The 22,829-nt window shown below is 37.3% G+C and overlaps 1 long non-coding RNA gene across 1 annotated transcript; it reads left to right on the plus strand.

Moving 5' to 3' along the window:
* The first annotated feature begins 203 nt into the window (after positions 1 to 203).
* On the plus strand, positions 204 to 2,157 carry LOC134029689 (uncharacterized). The gene is made up of 5 exons (XR_009931670.1): positions 204 to 264; positions 1,081 to 1,131; positions 1,242 to 1,677; positions 1,771 to 1,873; positions 2,063 to 2,157. It is a non-coding gene; the product is annotated as an uncharacterized LOC134029689 (long non-coding RNA).
* Positions 2,158 to 22,829: the final 20,672 nt, after the last annotated feature.

The following is a 22,829-nucleotide window of genomic DNA, read 5'->3' on the forward strand; positions in this document are numbered from 1 at the left end:
GCTCCAATAATTTTTGTGATACAAAATTGTTAAATGTGACCAAAAGGTAAGCGACTCTTAAGAGTTTCATTTCCAAAGACAAGTCATCACAGAATATTACAATTCTTCCTTAGCAAACCTGCCCCTCAGTCTGCCCCTGAGCAACAACTTTGCGCATGCCCATTTCAACGCATCGCTCAAATTGGGGTTTCAGAAGAGATTTTGCAGGGGTTCAACACCGTCTTGTCCGCATTGGATTTCAACTGGAAATTAGCTACTTCAAAGGTGAGTTTCTTTACAGAAATATATAAACATATTTTAAGAAATTTGATGGGGCATACTTATACGTATATGTTTGAAATGTAGGCCATTTAGCCTGTTTATGTGCTATCAGATTCACATTGTTTACGTTAGGATTTCGATAGCTACAGTACAGTAGAGGTTAAATCCTCCAGAAAGTTATGTTGAAATACTGAAAATGCATAGGCCTACATGTTTTCAAAGTTTAGCTTCTCACAAATAACCCACAAAAGAATCAGTGAAAATAAACGTTCAGAACTGTTAAAAAACCTTGTCCCAAAATAGTTTATTTAGCCCGGAATTTTCAAAGACTGTGGAGCTAGCGTGGCTGATCACGTTTTAATCACAGCAATGGCGTCTATAAAAGTATCATGTCACTAATTTTTCCAATTTGTACATGACATCTTTTTTTGGGTAAGTTTATTCGTTTTAACCTTTTAGATGCGTGAGTTTTAAATATTTCCGACGCTTCCACCAGTTATTTTTCCAAAACGGCAGCTAGGTTGCTTTAATTAGCTTCCGTTACCTAGCAACCTAGCATAATACTTGTAGCAATGCTACTACCTGCTAGTGTTACTTGTTAGCCTACTAATTGTAAATTTTGAAGCCATACTATAGCGTTTGTCATATAGTTTTTGTCTATCGGAAAACAGTCGGTTGGAATGTTCAGAATCACACATGTGCGACGCTACGATGTGGGGCCCTGCTTTCGAACGATCACATATGTGCAATGCTACTCCTTTTATATCAATATGCTATAACTATGTACATAAACTACATTCCATTTTCATTTCTGTACAGATTATCCTACCACCGTCACACGGCCTAGCACTGTGTCCCTGGGAAATGATGGTAAAGTAATGAATGACCGTTTAAAACAGTGACAATAATTGTATGAGCCATGGCAACCTAAAGGCTATGTTTTGAAGCAAAAGCATGACTTAAAACTTTTGCATCACCAGATTCCATACCCCTAGATGTCAACTCTGGTCTGGTGGAGGTGAACCAATTGGGGGCCCAGGAAAACAGCTGGCAGCCAGGCAAGTGCAAATATAAGACACTCAAAAAAATATATGCTTTGTATACAACCATTCAAGGTAACATTTGTTATTTACATACATGTTACAGCTAATCTAGAAGAACCACAGTGTATGCCAATCATGCTAACTCTTGTAAACTTGTTTTACTTGTCTTTAATGACAGACACATTACAGGTTATGCTCCGGAAGATGGAGACATTGGAGGAGAACCAGCGAGAGGCTCTCCTATTCAGGCGACTACAGGGCAGACACACTGCCAGTGCCAGTGATGGACCTACAGGTGGCCCAAACACAGGCTGAACTCCAAGACGCCTTAAGCGAGGAGCGCCTTAAGGTGCTGGAGTTGCGAAAGAGAGTGGTAAGTGTTTGGAGATGCCATGAACTATGGCTTACACGCAGCGTTCAACGTTCACATTGGTGCTGACAATAAGTTCATGACTTCTAATTCCAGACGCTGTGATGAAGTGGAAGTCGGGACTGGGAGAGAAAGCTGTGGAGCTCCTCATAGAGGAGACACTCAAACACAACCCGGCAGCCCGTTCAAAACAAGCCAGGTGAATGAATCATGATTGCAGCTTCCATATCCAACCTTTCACATGGCTATGTGACACAAATCTAGAATCACATGTTTTTTTGATGATGTATATTATTTTAGATGTGATTTTTTTATGACTTGTATAGCGCCTTTTTACACGTGCAATTATGTTGATAGAACACTAACTTATTTTGTGCTTCATTGTCAGGGCCAACAGACAGGACCTGTAGCGGGGACTGGCAGAAGATTTTAATTCACTGTTTGGCACTTTGTTTGAAATAAAATGACAATGTTACATGGAAATGCTGCCTTGTTTATGATTAGCTGGAGTTAGGCTACACATCACACAAACCTCCTAAAGTTGGCTACCATGTAGCCTATTATACAAGAACAAGTAGCATTTTGGGCAAATGAGGTCTGCATATGAACCGCCCCAATATAAGCAGTAGAATTGAGAAATATAGGTTACTTAGTTAACGTTGCAGTTACGGACTGGCAACGTCACAAAATTACGTTGCTAGGAGGTCGCGGTTACGGACTGGCAACGTCGGAAAATGACGTTGCTAGGAGGTCGCGGTTACATTTGCCTGAGAAAGCGACTTCCGTTGGCCAGCTTCATTGAAAACCATTCAAACCGGTTGACAGCAGTGGGTTTTTTTGGGAACTACAGCGAGCTACATGAACCACGTGATCACGTGTCGGCGAGATCAAAGCGTGTCGCAACTCTCTTTTTCTATGGCTCTGCAGTACAGTAAGTCAGAGCATAAGAAAACTCACAAGTCAGTGAGGCGTACAGCAGTCACTTGGACAAGCACTGTAAGAGAGAAGGTTGTTTTCAGAAATTATTTCCACCCATTGACTCCAAGTCATAATTTTTCAGCTAGAACAGCAGACCATGGTTAGCTACCTAGCTAACAAGAATGCTCATTACTGTCGCGCTCGAGCTAGCTACGGTAGTCTGGTTATAACAGTTAGCTAGCTAGTTAGCTGTGTTAAAACGTACGCTTTCTAGATAGCAAGTTGGTAGTACTAGAGGTACTCCTGTAAATACTTAAATAGCCTACCCCAAGGTAAACATCATTTCGTATAATCTATTTTGATATCTATTAGCAATGTTTACCAACCTTTCAAGCAAAATAACTGGACTTACCTGTCGATTCAACTGTAGCAACTGCTTGAAAATGACAGTTGGCTTGTTAAGTTTCAGGTTGAGCGCGTGACTCGATGAGCGGAGCAGTTTAACAAGCCTAGCAACCTATGTTTCATTGACTTCCATTGATTTTAAAACATGACCATTTCAAAATATAGAAAGATGGGGGGTTTAAAGCTGTAAACAGCTGGTCAATAGAACACATTGATGTTTGAATGGAGTAGGTAGCTTAAACATGTAGTGAGCAGCAAGGAAGTACATTTGTGACATTTAAACCTATTAATGTTTTAAGTGCTTTGTGCTGCCATATTGCATAAATAAGAACAGTTACTAGTAGCTCTATCAATATCATAGCAGACAAAAAAGTATGTCAGCAGTATGAAGGTGAAAAAAGTGTTGCTTTGAAACCAGAATGGTGAGACAGTGTTAAAGGTATATCTGTCATTGTCATGCATTGCAATATTTTCTTACGGTTGACAAAGGAGAAAAAAGAGTGAAATGAAAAGGGTATCTTATTTAATTTCATAAATGTTAAAGCGTTATGTTAGAGCTCAATGCTCTTAAGACAGTCACCCCCATTACCCTGTGCAACCCCAGTCAACACTGTGAAGTCCTTCCGCGATTGGGAACTGAACATCAGCTCCCTCACCAAGAAAGCACAACAGAGGATGTACTTCCTACGGCAGCTGAAGAAATTCAACCTGCCAAAGACAATGATGGTGCACTTCTACTTCCACGTCTGTTTGAAGTTTCTTGGCGAATAAAACCCATTCTGAAAAGTATTAATAATGGAAAGATGTAAAAACAGAAATACAGTTTGAACAGTGGAACAGTTTTTCTATATGGTGATGAAGAGCGTTGGCCAATCGGATTGGTTCCTTGTTTCTTGCTGCCGCATAGCTGCCGCATCGGGGTTTCAATGGTTCAGAATGTTCAAGTCAAATTCAATTGTGACGTCATGCACTGACAGAACTGTTTCTCACCGCGTCAATTTTTGACACTGTTTAACACTTTCCTGCCTGAATATGCAGACTTTTTCAAATAATATACCTAAACTGTTTATACCATTTTGAAGACTTTTCAAAATTTTGAAGTTTCACAGAAATCGGCAAAAATCGAGGCTCAACACTGTCATAGCCGACTGTCACGAACAGTTAAAACGGGGTCACGAAAGGTTTACTGCAGCTGGCATTACTACGAACAAAAGCTTCGTAACTGAAAGGTTTTTACTTTTAGTTGACGATATTGAACACAGACGTTAAGAAACTTGTCTTTACTCTAAATATCTTCTCCGTTTTTTGAAGCAGTAAATCTAAGACATTCGGAATTCTCCCACGACATCCGCTCGCTCTGCTTTGACAAATATGTTCTCAGTCCACCATACATTAGACGAGCTAATTTTCGAGCACTTTCAATACAAGATACAGGCCATGTTAGAGTTGATATATATACATAAATTATGTGGGCAATGTAGAACAGCAGACAGATTTGAAATATGATCTTTTGTTTTAAAGTTCTGGTCATTCTAGTGACGAGTGCTTACAACTCTAGCTACGACTGTCATCATACAGTACTGTACTAGCTGCCATAGAACGGCGAAACTAGCTACGTCTATCGTTCGTTACCTACAAACAAATGCTTCGTAACAGTATTTACTTTTTATCGGCGATATTGACAACAGAGGTTAAGGAACTTGTCTGTAATCAAAAGATCGTCTCCGTTTTCAATTTGAAGCAGTATCTACCTTACTGTAGGAAATCTCCCATTGCATCCTCTAGCTTCTTCGGCTAAAGATGGACGACAATGACGATGCATGCATTATTCACGCCTACGGTGTTAATACATAAGTATATATATATATACTTCATTAGTCTGTAAAAATACCACTTTGACACACTTGCAAGAAATGATCCGCTGGCTAGATGTAGCATGATCTTATTTACCACCCACAATAGTTCTGCTTTTTTGCAGCAGCAGCATTCTGAGTTAGAGTAGCTAGCTTTTCCAGTTGCACAACAAAGTCACATAATGTGACGAGATTGAATTTAAAAAACTCACCAGGGACAACGACAACATCGGGAACCCTGCACTATGGATTATTATTTTGATGTCATCTTTAAATTAAGTGTCTGAACAGGACTGGTTGTGCAGGCACACATGATTAGTTTCTCCTTCATCTTGAACCTAAAACCTAGATTCTAGGTTAGAAATGTCGACAATGACCAACAGTTGCTACGTTACAAGAAACAAGGAACCAATCCGATTGGCCAACGCTCTTCACTGTTCCACTGTTCAAACTTTTTTCTGTTTCTACATCTTTCAATTATTAATACTTTTCAGAATGGGTTTTATTCGCCAAGAAACATCACACAGACAAGGAATTTACTGTGGCAGGAAGGTGCACACATTAAACATATAAGAATCTTAAATAAGAAGTGTACAAGTCTAACTAATACTAAGGTTTAAAAATGTAAAAGGTTTAGAATGAAATAAAATGGCTCTAACATAACGCTTTAACATTCATGAAATTAAATAAGATACCCTTTTCATCACTCTTTTTTCTCCTTTTTCAACCGTGAGAAAATATTGCAATGCATAACAATGACAGATATACTTTTAACACTGTCTCACCATTTTGGTTTCAAAGCAACACTTTTTTTCACCTTCATACTGCTGACATACTTTTGTCTGCTATGATATTGATAACTGTTATGCAATATACTCTTCATCACTATATTTGCTAATTTTTCTAACTTCAAACTTTTTTCTGTTTCTCAATCTGTCATTCTATAATACTTTTAACTAGTGGTGGGCCGTTATCGGCGTTAACGCGCTGCGTTAACCTGAGACTCTTATCGGGCGATAAAAAAAAATATCGCCGTTAATCTATTCTCAAAGTTGGGTATGGAGCTGGGTCTGTACTACGCAAGCTATAATGACTTTCACCTTGATATTTTAGCGCGGATGTATACCTTGCCGAATTGCACTGTAGAGGGCGAGAACGAGTCTTTGAACCTGTTTGTATGCCTTGTGTATGAAATTATCACATCAAACGTAACGTGCTAACATGGATGCAGCTATGAAGCCGCCTGGTTTGCTTCAGGGAAAATGTATTTTTAAGAAGCTTCCCAATGGAAACCTCGACAAGACTAAGGTTGTTTGCACCTTGTGCTATGCGGAATTAGTTTACTGTAGGAGTTCTTCCAGTCTCAAATACCACCTAAACGCAAAGCTTCCCTTAGCTAATGCGGAAGATGCCTGGCCAAGCACTGATGTAGCGCAGGGGACCGAGGTGAAGTTAGTTTCATATTCGACATTCGACATTCGTCTCACATTCGGAAAACGCTACTATGCAGCGTCGAGTTAGGGACCGGGTGAAAATTACCCATACAATTTTGAAAAATGATGATTATAATGATTTTATGACTATAAAACCTCAAACAAACAGCAGAGTATTCCAACAATGTCTGGTATACTTCCACAGCCTTTAATTTTTCAATAATGTTTTTAAAAGAATGATAGAAAATCGCTAATCTCTGAAAATAGCATGAAATTCTTGCTAATCTCAATATCTTTTTCAAACTTGTGTCAAAAAATCTCAAATATACACCAGATTATTCTAATAATGTCTGGCCTACTTCCACACACTTTACTTTTTCAATAAAACTTTTTTAAATGATAGAAAATCGCTAATCTATGAAAATAGCATGAAATCCTTGCTAATCTCAATATCTTTTTCAAACTTGTGTCAAAAAATCTCAAATATACACCAGATTATTCTAATAATGTCTGGCCTACTTCCACACCCTTTACTTTTTCAATAAAACTTGTAAAAAAATGATAGAAAATCGCTAATATATGAAAATAGCATGAAATCCTTGCTAATCTCAATATCTTTTTCAGATTTGTTTCAAAAAATCTCAAATATACACCATATTATTCTAATAATGTCTGGCCTACTTCCACACCCTTTACTTTTTCAATAAAACTTTTAAAAAAATGATAGAAAATCGCTAATCTCTGAAAATAGCATGAAATCCTTGCTAATCTCAATATCTTTTTCAAATTTGTTTAAAAAAATCTCAAATATACACCAGATTATTCTAATAATGTCTGGCCTACTTCGACACCCTTTACTTTTTCAATAAAACTTTTAAAAAAATGATAGAAAATCGCTAATCTCTGAAAATAGCATGAAATCCTCGCTAATCTCAATATCTTTTTCAAATGTGTCAAAAAATCTCAAATATACACCAGATTATTCTAAAAATGTCTGGCCTACTTCCACACCCTTTACTTTTTCAATAAAACTTTATTTTAAATGATAGAATATCGCTAATCTCTGAAAATAGCATGAAATCCTCGCTAATCTCAATATCTTTTTCAAATTTGTGTCAAAAAATCTCAAATATACACCAGATTATTCTAATAATGTCTGGCCTACTTCCACAGCCTTTACTTTTTCAATAATGTTTTTAAAAGAATGATAGAAAATCGCTAATCTATGAAAATAGCATGAAATCCTTGCTAATCTCAATATCTTTTTCAAACTTGTGTCAAAAAATCTTAAATATACACCAGATTATTCTAATAATGTCTGGACTACTTCCACACCCTTTACTTTTTCAATAAAACTTTTTTTTAAATGATAGAATATCGCTAATCTCTGAAAATAGCATGAAATCCTTGCTAATCTCAATATCTTTTTCAAATTTGTTTTAAAAAATCTCAAGGATTTCATGCTATTTTCAGAGATTAGCGATTTTCTATCATTTAAAAAAAGGTTTTATTGAAAAAGTAAAGGCTGTGGAAGTAGGCGAGACATTATTAGATTAATCTGGTGTGTATTTGAGATTTTTTGAAACAAGTTTGAAAAAGATATTGAGATTAGCGAGGATTTCATGCTATTTTCAGAGATTAGCGATTTTCTATCATTTAAAAAAAAGTTTTATTGAAAAAGTAAAGGGTGTGGAAGTAGGCCAGACATTATTAGAATAATCTGGTGTATATTTGAGATTTTTTGACACACATCTGAAAAAGATATTGAGATTAGTGAAGATTTCATGCTATTTTCATAGGTTAGCGATTTTCTATCATTTAAAAAAAAGTTTTATTGAAAAAGTAAAGGGTGGGGAAGTAGGCCAGACATTATTAGAATAATCTGGTGTATATTTGAGATTTTTTGAAACAAGTTTGAAAAAGATATTGAGATTAGCGAGGATTTCATGCTATTTTCAGAGATTAGCGATTTTCTATCATTTAAAAAAAGGTTTTATTGAAAAAGTAAAGGGTGTGGAAGTAGGCCAGACATTATTAGATTAATCTGGTGTGTATTTGAGATTTTTTGAAACAAGTTTGAAAAAGATATTGAGATTAGCGAGGATTTCATGCTATTTTCAGAGATTAGCGATTTTCTATCATTTTTTAAAAAGTTTTATTGAAAAAGTAAAGGGTGTGGAAGTAGGCCAGACATTATTAGAATAATATGGTGTATATTTGAGATTTTGTGACACAAATCTGAAAAAGATATTGAGATTAGTGAAGATTTCATGCTATTTTCATAGATTAGCGATTTTCTATCATTTAAAAAAAAGTTTTATTGAAAAAGTAAAGGGTGTGGAAGTAGGCCAGACATTATTAGAATAATCTGGTGTATATTTGAGATTTTTTGAAACAAGTTTGAAAAAGATATTGAGATTAGCGAGGATTTCATGCTATTTTCAGAGATTAGCGATTTTCTATCATTTTTTTTAAAGTTTTATTGAAAAAGTAAAGGGTGTGGAAGTATGCCAGACATTATTAGAATAATCTGGTGTATATTTGAGATTTCTTGACACAAGTTTGAAAAAGATATTGAGATTAGCGAGGATTTCATGCTATTTTCAAATATTAGGGATTTTCTATCATTTTTTAAAAGTTTTATTGAAAAAGTAAAGGGTGTGGAAGTAGGCCAGACATTATTAGAATAATATGGTGTGTATTTGAGATTTTTTGAAACAAGTTTGAAAAAGATATTGAGATTAGCGAGGATTTCATGCTATTTTCAGAGATTAGCGATTTTCTATCATTTAAAAAAAGGTTTTATTGAAAAAGTAAAGGCTGTGGAAGTAGGCGAGACATTATTAGATTAATCTGGTGTGTATTTGAGATTTTTTGAAACAAGTTTGAAAAAGATATTGAGATTAGCGAGGATTTCATGCTATTTTCAGAGATTAGCGATTTTCTATCATTTAAAAAAAAGTTTTATTGAAAAAGTAAAGGGTGTGGAAGTAGGCCATACATTATTAGAATAATCTGGTGTATATTTGAGATTTTTTGACACACATCTGAAAAAGATATTGAGATTAGTGAAGATTTCATGCTATTTTCATAGGTTAGCGATTTTCTATCATTTAAAAAAAAGTTTTATTGAAAAAGTAAAGGGTGTGGAAGTAGGCCAGACATTATTAGAATAATCTGGTGTATATTTGAGATTTTTTGACACAAGTTTGAAAAAGATATTGAGATTAGCAAGGATTTCATGCTATTTTCAGAGATTAGCGATTTTCTATCATTTAAAAAAAAGTTTCATTGAAAAAGTAAAGGGTGTGGAAGTAGGCCAGACATTATTAGAATAATCTGGTGTATATTTGAGATTTTTTGACACAAGTTTGAAAAAGATATTGAGATTAGCAAGGATTTCATGCTATTTTCAGAGATTAGCGATTTTCTATCATTCTTTTGAAAACATTATTGAAAAATTAAAGGCTGGAAGTATACCAGACATTGTTGGAATACTCTGCTGTTTGTTTGAGGTTTTATAGTCATAAAATCATTATAAAAGTCATCATTTTTCAAAATTGTATGGGTAATTTTCACCCGGTCCCTAACTCGAAGCTGCAAAGTAGCGTTTTCCGAATGTGAGACGAATTTCGAATGTCGAATATGAAACTAACTTCACCTCGCTGCACAGGGGAAGAGTCGTCGTCAAACTACTGTTTGAGTGCAACCGAGGCAAGCCCGTCAGCACAGCTCTAAACACAAGTACATCTTATTGAACATAATTTATTTTCATCACCAATTATATAGAACAGCTTTCTCAAGCAGTTTGTGATGCATTTTGGAAACAGGAGATGAGCCCCTGGTCTAATGCGCCACCTGGCTTGAGAAACCCGTTCTCAAAGACTTACTTTTAGTCATTATTTGGGTAGCACACATATTCTGAATGCCTTCGGTGGAATTCAAATGAGCCATTTTAATCTAGATTAACGCCAAGATTACAGTGAGATTAATCTAGATTTAAAAAATTAATCTATGCCTACCACTACTTTTAACGATTAAAAATGTATGAAAGTCAATAAGATACTCTTTTCATCGCTGTTTTTTCTCCATTTTCAATAGTAAGAAAATATCGCAATGCATAACAATGACAGATATACTTTTAACACTTGTTCTCACCATTTTGTTTTTAAAGCACATACCTCTTTTAAAATTTTTGTAAAACCTTCTTCACTATTCAAGCCATCAAAACAATCGTTTCAACTGCTTTCAGCAAACACACACATTTTCTTCAGGAAATGTACCTTTCTAGTTTTTTTAGTTTTTTTTTAATTTTCCTCCCACTTTTTTCCGTCGCCTACTCCTTTCACACCGTTTAAGCTAGAAACACCGTTCAAACTTCATTTGATAAAGTCTGAACTGCTCTAGTGTGCTATTACTTTTCTCATTGATAACTTTTAAAGTTTTTAAGGTATTAAAGATTAAAGTGCTGAAAAAAAAGAATGGGTTTCAATGGTTCAGAATGTTCAAGTCAAATTCAATTGTAACGTCATGCACTAACAGAACTGTTTCTCACCGCGTCAATTTTTGACACTGTTTAACACTTTCCTGCCTGAATATGCAGACTTTTTCAAATAATATACCTGAACTGTTTATACCATTTTGAAGACTTGAAGACTCAAGATTTAGGGCTTTCTAATGATGTAAATAGTTATATGATCATGTTAGGCAAATCATCCTTTATCAAGACGATTTCACAGAGCCATTCTGACAAAAATCTTCTCCGTCTGCATTACTTTTTTAGAAAACCTCATTTTTAACCACTTTCACTACAAGATAGAGGATAAGTTAGAGTGTATGAAATGTGCGTACTTTTGTCGTGAATTCAGAACAGCAGACAGATTTAAGATAGACTATTTTGTTTAAAAGTTATGACCACTGAAGTGATGAGTGGGATAACGCAATTCCAAGCTAGCGCGATGGCTCTCCATAACTAAAAACGGTTCTACTTTTTTCCACAATCAACCAAATTGGCCAAATAAGGTATGTACATTGAGCTTAAAGTGTACATAATGTCGCTAGATTATTTTTCTTTAAGAAAGTTTCACAGAAATCTGCAAAAATCGAGGCTCAACACTGTCATAGCCGACTGTCACGAACAGTTAAACCGGGGTCACGAAAGGTTTACTGCAGCTGGCATCACTACGAACAAAAGCTTCGTAACTGAAAAGTTTTTACTTTTAGTTGACGATATTGAACACAGACGTTAAGAAACTTGTCTTTACTCTAAATATCTTCTCCGTTTTCAATTTGAAGCAGTAAATCTAACACATCAGGAATTCTCCCACGACATCCGCTCGCTCTGCTTTGACAAATATGTTTTCTCAGTCCACCATACATTAGACGAGCTAATTTTCGAGCACTTTCAATACAAGATACAGGCCATGTTACAGTGCGTTCACACTGCAGCGACGCGATGCGAGCGACAACATGTTTTCCATTCATTTTCTATGGAGCCAGGCAAATCGCTTGCGTGGTGCATTGTGGGTAGCGACGCGACCGAGTTGAGATTTTCTCAACTGTATGCAAATGAGGAGCGATTTCCGCTAGCGATGGCCAATCGGAGTGTTTTCTTGTTTTTGGTAACATAGCAACCATGGTGAACATTTCTAGCTTCCTAGGTTTCAAGGTGGAGGAGAAACTAATCGTTTGTGTGGCTGCTTACCCAGTCCTGTACGATACATAGTTGTATTCGTACAGAGATGTTAATTTTAAAAAACGATGCATGGCGCAAGGTTGCCGAAGTTGTTGGTGCTTGTACTTTCAAATTCAGTCTAGTCACATTACGTAACTTTGTTCTGTGGTAACTAGCTACTGTAGCTAGCCCGGCTGGAACTCCCTATGTATCGTATCGACAGATTAGCAGAGACTTTGAGTAATATAATAAAACGTTTTTTACACATGTCAACGTGTATGTCTATTAAACAGTTTTGTATTTTGTATACAAGTTCTATTTTGATCGATGTTGCGAGTACGTAAACCCAAGTCTGCACACTTGGCCATGACAACTACAACAGTGACTTTAGAGAACTACATTCTACATTAATCTGTTTGAAACGCCCCCGAGCGTGGTAGTGATGGGCACTCCGGCTCTTTTTCGTGAGCCGGCTCGTATGGCTCAGCTCGCTAAAAAGAGCCGGCTCTTTTTGCTCTCGAACGGCTCTTTAAAAAATACATGTTTTAACTATGAATTTGACTATGATAGGTGTGAAAACAATTTGAATTAAATTATGAAATGAAATCAAACTCGACCGTAACCACATATCTTTAAAAATGCATTGATTTGTCATGGCTCTCCTCCGAGTTTTGACTACTCTCTCACAGTTTGTGAGTTGGCTCGGCCCTCCCTCATGCAGGATTGACAGGAACAGAATGTGAGGATGATCGTGTGCGCCTTTAAGCCTACAAGTATTTTTTTGTTCTTTGAATTAGTCAATTATTTTTAATACAATTAAAATTCATTATTTCATAATCATTTAGTTTTTATAGGCTGTATTAATCTATTAAAAATAGAGTCGGCTCTTCAGATATGCGAGCCAGCTCCCGACGTTCACCTTCAAGAGCTGGCTCTTAGAGCCGGATCGTTCGCGAACGACCCATCACTAGAGCGTGGTGAACTGTGGGAAGGCGAGCGATGGCAAGCGATTCGCGTCGCTGCAGTGTGAACGCACTGTTAGAGTTGATATATATACAGTCAGGAAAATAAGTATTTGAACACCCTGCTATTTTGCAAGATCTTCCACTTAGAAATCATGGAGGGGTCTGAAATTGTCATCGTAGGTGCATGTCCACTGTGAGAGACATAATCTAAAAAAAAATCCAGAAATCACAATGTATGATTTTTTAACTATTTATTTGTATGATACAGCTGCAAATAAGTATTTGAACACCTGTCTATCAGCTAGAATTCTGACCCTCAAAGACCTGTTAGTCTGCCTTTAAAATGTCCACCTCCACTACATTTATTATCCTAAATTAGATGCACCTGTTTGAGGTCTTTAGCTGCATAAAGCCACCTGTCCACCCCATACAATCAGTAAGAATCCAACTACTAACATGGCCAAGACCAAAGAGCTGTCCAAAGACACTAGAGACAAAATTTTACACCTCCACAAGGATGGAAAGGGCTACGGGGAAATTGCCAAGCAGCTTGGTGAGAAAAGGTCCACTGTTGGAGCAATCATTAGAAAATGGAAGAAGCTAAACATGACTGTCAATCTCCCTCGGACTGGGGCTCCATGCAAGATCTCACCTCGTGGGGTTTCAATGATCCTAAGGAAGGTGAGAAATCAGCCCAGAACTACACGGGAGGAGCTGGGACCACAGTTTCCAAGGTTACTGTTGGTAATACACTGAGACGTCATGGTTTGAAATCATGCATGGCACGGAAGGTTCCCCTGCTTAAACCAGCACATGTCCAGGCACGTCTTAAGTTTTCCAATGACCATTTGGATGATCCAGAGGAGTCATGGGAGAAAGTCATGTGGTCAGATGAGACCAAAATAGAACTTTGGGGTCATAATTCCACTAAACGTGTTTGGAGGAAGAAGAATGATGAGTACCATCCCAAGAACACCATCCCTACTGTGAAGCATGGGGGTGGTAGCATCATGCTTTTGGGGGTGTTTTTCTGCACATGGGACAGGGCGACTGCACTGTATTAAGGAGAGGATGAACGGGGCCATGTATTGCAAGATTTTGGGGAACAACCTCCTTCCCTCAGTTAGAGCATTAAAGATGGGTCGAGGCTGGGTCTTCCAACATGACAATGACCCGAAGCACACAGCCAGGATAACCAAGGAGTGGCTCCGTAAGAAGCATATCAAGGTTCTGGCGTGCCCTAGCCAGTCTCCAGACCTAAACCCAATATAGAATCTTTGGAGGGAGCTCAAACTCTGTGTTTCTCAGCGACAGGCCGGAAACCTGACTGATCTAGAGAAGATCTGTGTGGAGGAGTGGGCCAAAATCCCTCCTGCAGTGTGTGCAAACCTGGTAAAAAACTACAGGAAACGTTTGACCTCAACGTTTGACCATTGCAAACAAAGGCTACTGTACCAAATATTAACATTGACTTTCTCAGGTGTTCAAATACTTATTTGCAGCTGTATCATACAAATAAATAGTTTAAAAAATCATACATTGTGATTTCTGGATTTTCTTTTTTAGATTATGTCTCTCACAGTGGACATGCACCTACGATGACAATTTCAGACCCCTCCATGATTTCTAAGTGGGAGAACTTGCAAAATAGCAGGGTGTTCAAATACATATTTTCCTCACTGTACATACATTGTGTGGGCAATGTAGAACAGCAGACAGATTTGAAATATGATCTTTTGTTTTAAAGTTCTGGTCATTCTAGTGACGAGTGCTTACAACTCTAGCTACGACTGTCATCATAGTACAGTACTGTACTAGCTGCCATAGAACGGCGAAACTAGCTACGTCTATCGTTCGTTACCTACAAACAAATGCTTCGTAACAGTATTTACTTTTTATCGGCGATATTGACAACAGAGGTTAAGGAACTTGTCTTTAATCAAAAGATCGTCTCCGTTTTCAATTTGAAGCAGTATCTACCTTACTGTAGGACATCTCCCATTGCATCCTCTAGCTTCTTCGGCTAAAGATGGACGACAATGACGATGCATGCATTATTCACGCCTACTGTGTTAATACAGTCTGTAAAAATACCACTTTGACACACTTGCAAGAAATGATCCGCTGGCTAGATGTAGCATGATCTTATTTACCACCCACAATAGTTCTGCTTTTTTGCAGCAGCAGCATTCTGAGTTAGAGTAGCTAGCTTTTCCAGTTGCACAACAAAGTCACATAATGTGACGAGATTGAATTTAAAAAACTCACCAGGGACAACGACAACATCGGCAACCCTGCACTATGGATTATTATTTTGATGTCATCTTTAAATTAAGTGTCTGAACAGGACTGGTTGTGCAGGCACACATGATTAGTTTCTCCTTCATCTTGAACCTAAAACCTAGATTCTAGGTTAGAAATGTCGACAATGACCAACAGTTGCTACGTTACAAGAAACAAGGAACCAATCCGATTGGCCAACGCTCTTCACTGTTCCACTGTTCAAACTTTTTTCTGTTTCTACATCTTTCAATTATTAATACTTTTCAGAATGGGTTTTATTCGCCAAGAAACATCACACAGACAAGGAATTTACTGTGGCAGGAAGGTGCACACATTAAACATATAACAATCTTAAATAAGAAGTGTACAAGTCTAACTAATACTAAGGGTTTAAAAATGTAAAAGGTTTAGAATGAAATAAAATGGCTCTAACATAACACTTTAACATTTATGAAATTAAATAAGATACCCTTTTCATCACTCTTTTTTCTCCTTTTTCAACCGTGAGAAAATATCGCAATGCATAACAATGACAGATATACTTTTAACACTTTTTCTCACCATTTTGGTTTCAAAGCAACACTTATTTTCACCTTCATACTGCTGACATACTTTTGTCTGCTATGATATTGATAACTGTTATGCAATATACTCTTCATCACTATATTTGCTAATTTTTCTAACTTCAAACTTTTTTCTGTTTCTCAATCTTTCATTCTTTAATGCTTTTAACGCTTAAAAATGTATGAAAGTCAATAAGATACTCTTTTCATCACTGTTTTTTCTGCATTTTCAACAGTAAGAAAATATCGCAATGCATAACAATGACAGATATACTTTTAACACTTTTTCTCACCGTTTTGTTTTTAAAGCACATACCTCTTTAAAAATGTTTGTAAAACCTTCTTCACTATTCAAGCCATCAAAACAATCGTTTCAACTGCTTTCAGCAAACACACACATTTTCTTCAGGAAATGTACCTTTCTAGTTGTTGGAATGCTGCTTCAGCATTCCAAGTATTGTTCTTTGAATCTTTATTCAACTTCTTCTATTTTTTCCAAGACACCTTTCAGCGCCTTCAAATCTTCAGCTATTCAAACCGTTCAGCTATCAAAAAATTCAGCAGTTTCAGGCCATGGGTGCTATGACTTTTCAGCTTTGTACCTCTTATGCTTGAATTAATAGAAATGAATATTCATAGTATTTTTAACATCGGTTTCCAATGGAGTTTTCTTTCAAATCCTCTCAAACTTCTTTAAACTTCTTCAACTTCCAAATCCTTCTTCTTCCTCAATCTTTCAGCTAGAGCCACCATTTAAACTTTAAAATGTTGACAAAACCCTAAACTATTTTTTAATAATTCAGCTTTTTGATATCCATTCAACTTTTTTAATATCACTGATTATGTTTCATGACTTTTTCAAGCCGTTTCTGAGATTTACATGGGTGTGTACGTGAAACCCTAGAGTGCAGACTGAAATGCTTAGAGTGGAGGGCAGCTTCGGATGTCATTGAAAAAATATTTCTAGTTTGCCAGCATTGCCACAATTTTCGCTCTTCATGCTTCATTTTTGGATCAATAGATAGCTAATTTTGTGCTGGTCGTAGACAGTTGTCTGTTGAATCCAACAGACGTACACATTTGTTCAGAGCCCCACGGAAGCGAGACAAAGTCCAACTCTTGCCCCATAGAGACCAATGCAAATCTGGTGACAAAATCGTCAGAGAAAGCAAAAAGAACAAGATTTTGAAACTGCCGGTGATTAGCTGATTAGTGGAGTCACAAGACAGAGCTATTCAGTCAACTTGTCTCATTAAAAGACTAAGAGCACTATAATTTCAGCTACTAAAACGAATATACTACGTCTACTACTTCTACAGTTTAACAGTTCAGCTTTCAGCTTCTCCCGCATTGTAGGCTATTTAAGCTCTTAGCTTTGTTAGATGATGCAGTTCAGCTTCCACAATGCGTCTTGAAATTCTACTATTTCTTTGATTGCTTCACAATGTTCAAACTTATTCTCCCGCATTGTATTTAAGCACTTAGCTTTGTTAGATGATGCAGTTTAGCTTCCACACTGCCTCTTTTGTGTGACTCACATTTTTGAAATTCATTTCAGCTTTCAGCTTGCGGGTATTTTCTAATTCTGTAGCCTATTTTCAGCAATTTAAAAACAAATAATTCATCTTTCAGCATTCCAACGCATTTTCTGGAGGAAATGCACTTTCTAGTTGTTGGAATGCTGCTTCAGCATTCCAAGTATTGTTCTTTGAATCTTTATTGTTGGAATGTTGCTTCAGCATTCCAAGTATTGTTCTTTGAATCTTTATTGTTGGAATGCTGCTTCAGCATTCCAAGTATTGTTCTTTGAATCTTTATTCAACTTATTTTTATTATTATTATTTATCTTCTATTTCTTCCGTGGCACCTTTCAGCGCCTTCAAATCTTCAGCTATTAAAAACGTTCAGCTATCAAAAAATTCAGCAGTTTCAGGCCATTCCTGCTATGACTTTTCAGCTTTTCAGCTATGCTTGAATTAATATAAATCAATATTCATAATATTTTTAACATGGGTTTCCAATGGAGTTTTCTTTCAAATCCTCTCAAACTTCTTTAAACTTCTTCAACTTCCAAATCCTTCTTCTTCCTCAATCTTTCAGCTAGAGCCACCATTTAAACTTTAAAATGTTGACAAAACCCTAAACTATTTTTAAATAATTCAGCTTTTTGATATCTATTCAACTTTTTTCAATATCACTGATTATGTTTCATGACTTTTTCAAGCCGTTTCTGAGATTTACATGGGTGTGTACGTGAAACCCTAGAGTGCAGACTGAAACGCTTACAGTGCGTTTACACTGCAGCGACGCGAATCGCTTGCCATCGCTCGCCTTCCCACAGTTCACCACGCGCGGGGGCGTATCAAACAGATTAATGTAGAATTGTAGTTCTCTAAAGTCACTGTTGTAGTTGTCATGGCCAAGTGTGCAGACTTAGGTTTACGTACTCGCAACATCGATCAAAATACAACTTGTATACAAAATACAAAACTGTTTAATAGACATACACGTTGACATGTGTAAAAACGTTTTATTATAGTACTCAAAGTCTCTGCTAATCTGTCGATACGACCAGGGAGTTCCAGCCGGGCTTATAGTAGTAGCCCGGCTGGAACTCCCTGGAACGTAACTTTGTTCGAGAGTACAAAGTACAAAAAAAACACCAGGAGCACCGACAACGTCGGCAAACCTGCACCTGGCCTCATTCTTTTTATTAATGTCTTTGTACAAATACAGAGACGTATCGTACAGGACTGGATATGCAGCCACACAGGCGATTAGTTTCTCCTCCATCTTAAAAACTGAAAGCTAGAAATGTTTACCATGGTTGCTACGTTACGAGAAACAAGAAAACACTGCCATTGGCCATCGCTAGCGAAAATCGCTCCTCATTTGCATAAAGTTGAGAAAATCTCAATTTGATCGCGTCGCTACCAACAATGCACCACGCAAGCGATTCGCCTGGCTCCATTGAAAATGAATGGAAAACATGTTGTCGCTCGCATCGCGTCGCTGCAGTGTAAATGCACCGTTAGAGTAAAGGGCAGCTTCGAATGTCGTTGAAAAAATATTTCTAGTTTGCCAGCATTGCCACAATTTTCGCTCTTCATGCTTCATTTTTGGATGAATAGATAGCTAATTTTGTGCTGGTCGTAGACAGTTGTCGGTTGAATCCAACAGACGTACACATTTGTTCAGAGCCCCACGAAAGTGAGACAAAGTCCAACTCACGCCCCATAGAGACCAATGCAAATCTGGTGACAAAATCGTCAGAGAAAGCAAAAAGAACAAGATTTTGAAACTGCCGGTAGAGTCGTATTTCTGACCGCACAGAAATATAAAGGACATCTCTGGTTTCGGCAGAGTCTTGGGTCTCGGAAAATATCCTTATTTTTTGGATTGGACGTATAGTTTTGCGTCTAGATCAACTTGTTTGAGGTGTGGATGCTAGGTAAATGTTCGTTTTTCTCTCTGCCTAGCTAACGAGCTAGGCAGAGAGAAGCCATCACAGCTGCGCCATCACCGTGGCAACCAAACAAACATGCACCAGGAAAGCAAAAGGAACACGTTTTCGAAACTGCAGGTAGAGTCGTATTTCTGACTGCACAGACATATAAAGAATATCTCTGGTTTAGGCAGAGTCTTGGGTCTCGGAAAATATCCTTATTTTTTTAATAGGACGTATAGTTTTGCGTCTAGGTTAACTTGTTTGAGGTGTGGATTCTAGCTACATTAGTTATTCTCTCTGCCCAGCTCGTTAGCGATCACAGCTACACCATCACCGTGGCAACGACAGACATGCACCACTCAGTCTCTCACACAGGTGATTGGTGCGTTTACTTGACCATGAGAAACCCGATTACTAGCAATTGTCGGTTTATGCCAATAATACGATTACTCCGTTTACATGTGTAATTAGTTATGCGATTACTCAATAAACGCGTCTACATGATTCTTTTTATTAATCGTTGTATGCTCCACGGACAAAACTTGCACCATCATCCTTCTGCAACAAAGTGTCGCCGTGTCTTCCTGTATTGGCCCTACTACTGTATGTTTCATTCAATCAACACATTGAATCCTACTAAGAAAGCTGAGTAAACGCACTCAATGATAGGCTACAGCTATTACTACCCCAACTATAATTTCAGCTGTTAAAACTATAATATTCTTGTTATGACTAGCTAGCCTACTTCTTCTGTTTAACAGTTCAGCTTTCAGCTGCTCCCGCATTGCAGGCTATTTAAGCTCTTAGCTTTGTTAGATGATGCAGTTCAGCTTCCACACTCCCTCTTTTGTGTGAATCACACATTTTTAAAATCAATTTCAGCTTTCAGCTTGCGGGTATTTTCTCATTTCTGTATTTTCAGCCATTTAAAAAAAATAATTTCAGCATTCCAACGCATTTTCAGCAGGAAATGCCTTTTCTAGTTCAACTTCTTATTCTATTTCTTCCGTGGCACGTTTCAGCGCCTTCAAATCTTCAGCTATTAAAACCGTTCAGCTATCAAAAAATTCAGAAGTTTCAGGCCATTCCTGTTATGACTTTTCAGATTTGTACCTCTTATGCTTGAATTAATATAAATCAATATTCATAATATTTTTAACATGGGTTTCCAATGGAGTTTTCTTTCAAATCCTCTCAAACTTCTTTAAACTTCTTCAACTTCCAAATCCTTCTTCTTCCTCAATCTTTCAGCTAGAGCCACCATTTAAACTTTAAAATGTTGACAAAACCCTAAACTATTTTTAAATAATTCAGCTTTTTGATATCTATTCAACTTTTTTCAATATCACTGATTATGTTTCATGACTTTTTCAAGCCGTTTCTGAGATTTACATGGGTGTGTACGTGAAACCCTAGAGTGCAGACTGAAACGCTTAGAGTGGAGGGCAGCTTCGGATGTCGTTGAAAAAATATTTCTAGTTTGCCAGCATTGCCACAATTTTTGCTCTTCATGCTTCATTTTTGGATCAATAGATAGCTAATTTTGTGCTGGTCGTAGACAGTTGTCTGTTGAATCCAACAGACGTACACATTTGTTCAGAGCCCCACGAAAGCGAGACAAAGTCCAACTCTCGCCCCATAGAGACCAATGCAAATCTGGTGACAAAATCGTCAGAGAAAGCAAAAAGAACAAGATTTTGAAACTGCCGGTAGAGTCGTATTTCTGACCGCACAGAAATATGAAGGACATCTCTGGTTTCGGCAGAGTCTTGGGTCTCGGAAAATGTCCTTATTTTTTGGATTGGACGTATAGTTTTGCGTCTAGGTTAACTTGTTTGAGGTGTGGATTCTAGCTAAATTAGTTATTCTCTCTGCCCAGCTCGTTAGCGATCACAGCTGCTCCATCGCCGTGGCTACCAAACAAACACGCACCAGGAAAGCAGAAGGAACACGTTTTTGAAACTGCAGGTAGAGTCGTATTTCTGACTGCACAGACATATAAAGAATATCTCTGGTTTAGGCAGAGTCTTGGGTCTCGGAAAATATCCTTAGATTTTGGATTGGACGTACAGTTTTGCGTCTAGGTTATCTTGTTTGAGGTGTGGATTCTAGCTACCTTTCTCTTATTCTCTGCCCACAGCGCGTTAGTAATCATAGCTGCACCATCACCGTAACGACAGACACGCGCCACTTAGTCTCTCACACAGGTGATTGGTAGGTTTACTTGACCATGAGAAACCCGATTACTAGCAATTGTCGGTTTATGCCAATACGATTACTCCGTTTACATGTGTAATTAGTTATGCGATTACTCAATAAACGCGTCTACATGATTCTTTTTTATTAATCGTTGTATGCTCCACGGACAAAACTTGCACCATCATCCTTCTGCAACAAAGTGTCGCCGTGTCTTCCTGTATCGGCCCTACTGCTGTATGTTTCATTCCATCAACACATTGAATCCTACTAAGAAAGCCGAGTAAACGCACTCAATGATAGGCTACAGCTATTACTACCCCAACTATAATTTCAGCTGTTAAAACTATAATATTCTTGTTATGATTAGCTAGCCTACTTCTTCTGTTTAACAGTTCAGCTTTGAGCTGCTCCCGCATTGCAGGCTATTTAAGCTCTTAGCTTTGTTAGATGATGCAGTTCAGCTTCCACACTCCCTCTTTTGTGTGAATCACACATTTTTAAAATCAATTTCAGCTTTCAGCTTGCGGGTATTTTCTCATTTCTGTATTTTCAGCCATTTAAAAAAAAATAATTCAGATTTCAGCATTCAAACGCATTTTCAGCAGGAAATGCCTTTTCTAGTTATTATTATTGTTTTTTTTTTTTTTTTTTTCTCCCACTTTTTTCCGTCGCCTACTCCTTTCACACCGTTTAAGCTAGAAACACCGTTCAAACTTCATTTGATAAAGTCTGAACTGCTCTAGTGTGCTATTACTTTTCTCATTGATAACTTTTAAAGTTTTTAAGGTATTAAAGTTTAAAGTGCTAAAAAAAATGAATGGGTTTCAATGGTTCAGAATGTTCAAGTCAAATTCAATTGTGACGTCATGCACTGACAGAACTGTTTCTCACCGCGTCAATTTTTGACACTGTTTAACACTTTCCTGCCTGAATATGCAGACTTTTTCAAATAATATACCTGAACTGTTTATAGCATTTTGAAGACAAAATTTAGTGCTTTCTAACGATTTAAATATTTATATGATCATGTTAGGCAAATCATCCTTTATCAAGACGATTTCACGGAGCCATTCTGACAAAAATCTTCTCCTTCTGCTTTACTTTTTTTAGAAAACCTCATTTTTAACCACTTTCACTACAAGATAGAGGATATGTTAGAGCGTATGAAATGTGCGTACGTTTGTCGTGAATTCAGAACAGCAGACAGATTTAAGATAGACTATTTTGTTTAAAAGTTATGACCACTGAAGTGATGAGTGGGATAACGCAATTCCAAGCTAGCGCGATGGCTCTCCATAACTAAAAACGGTTCTACTTTTTTCCACAATCGACCAAATTGTCCAAACAAGGTATGTACATTGATCTTAAAGTGTACATAATCTAGCCAGATTATTTTTCTTTAAGAAAAATTCAC

Source organism: Osmerus eperlanus, chromosome 11 (genome assembly GCF_963692335.1).
Source record: "Osmerus eperlanus chromosome 11, fOsmEpe2.1, whole genome shotgun sequence".
Taxonomy (NCBI): Eukaryota; Metazoa; Chordata; class Actinopteri; order Osmeriformes; family Osmeridae; genus Osmerus; species Osmerus eperlanus.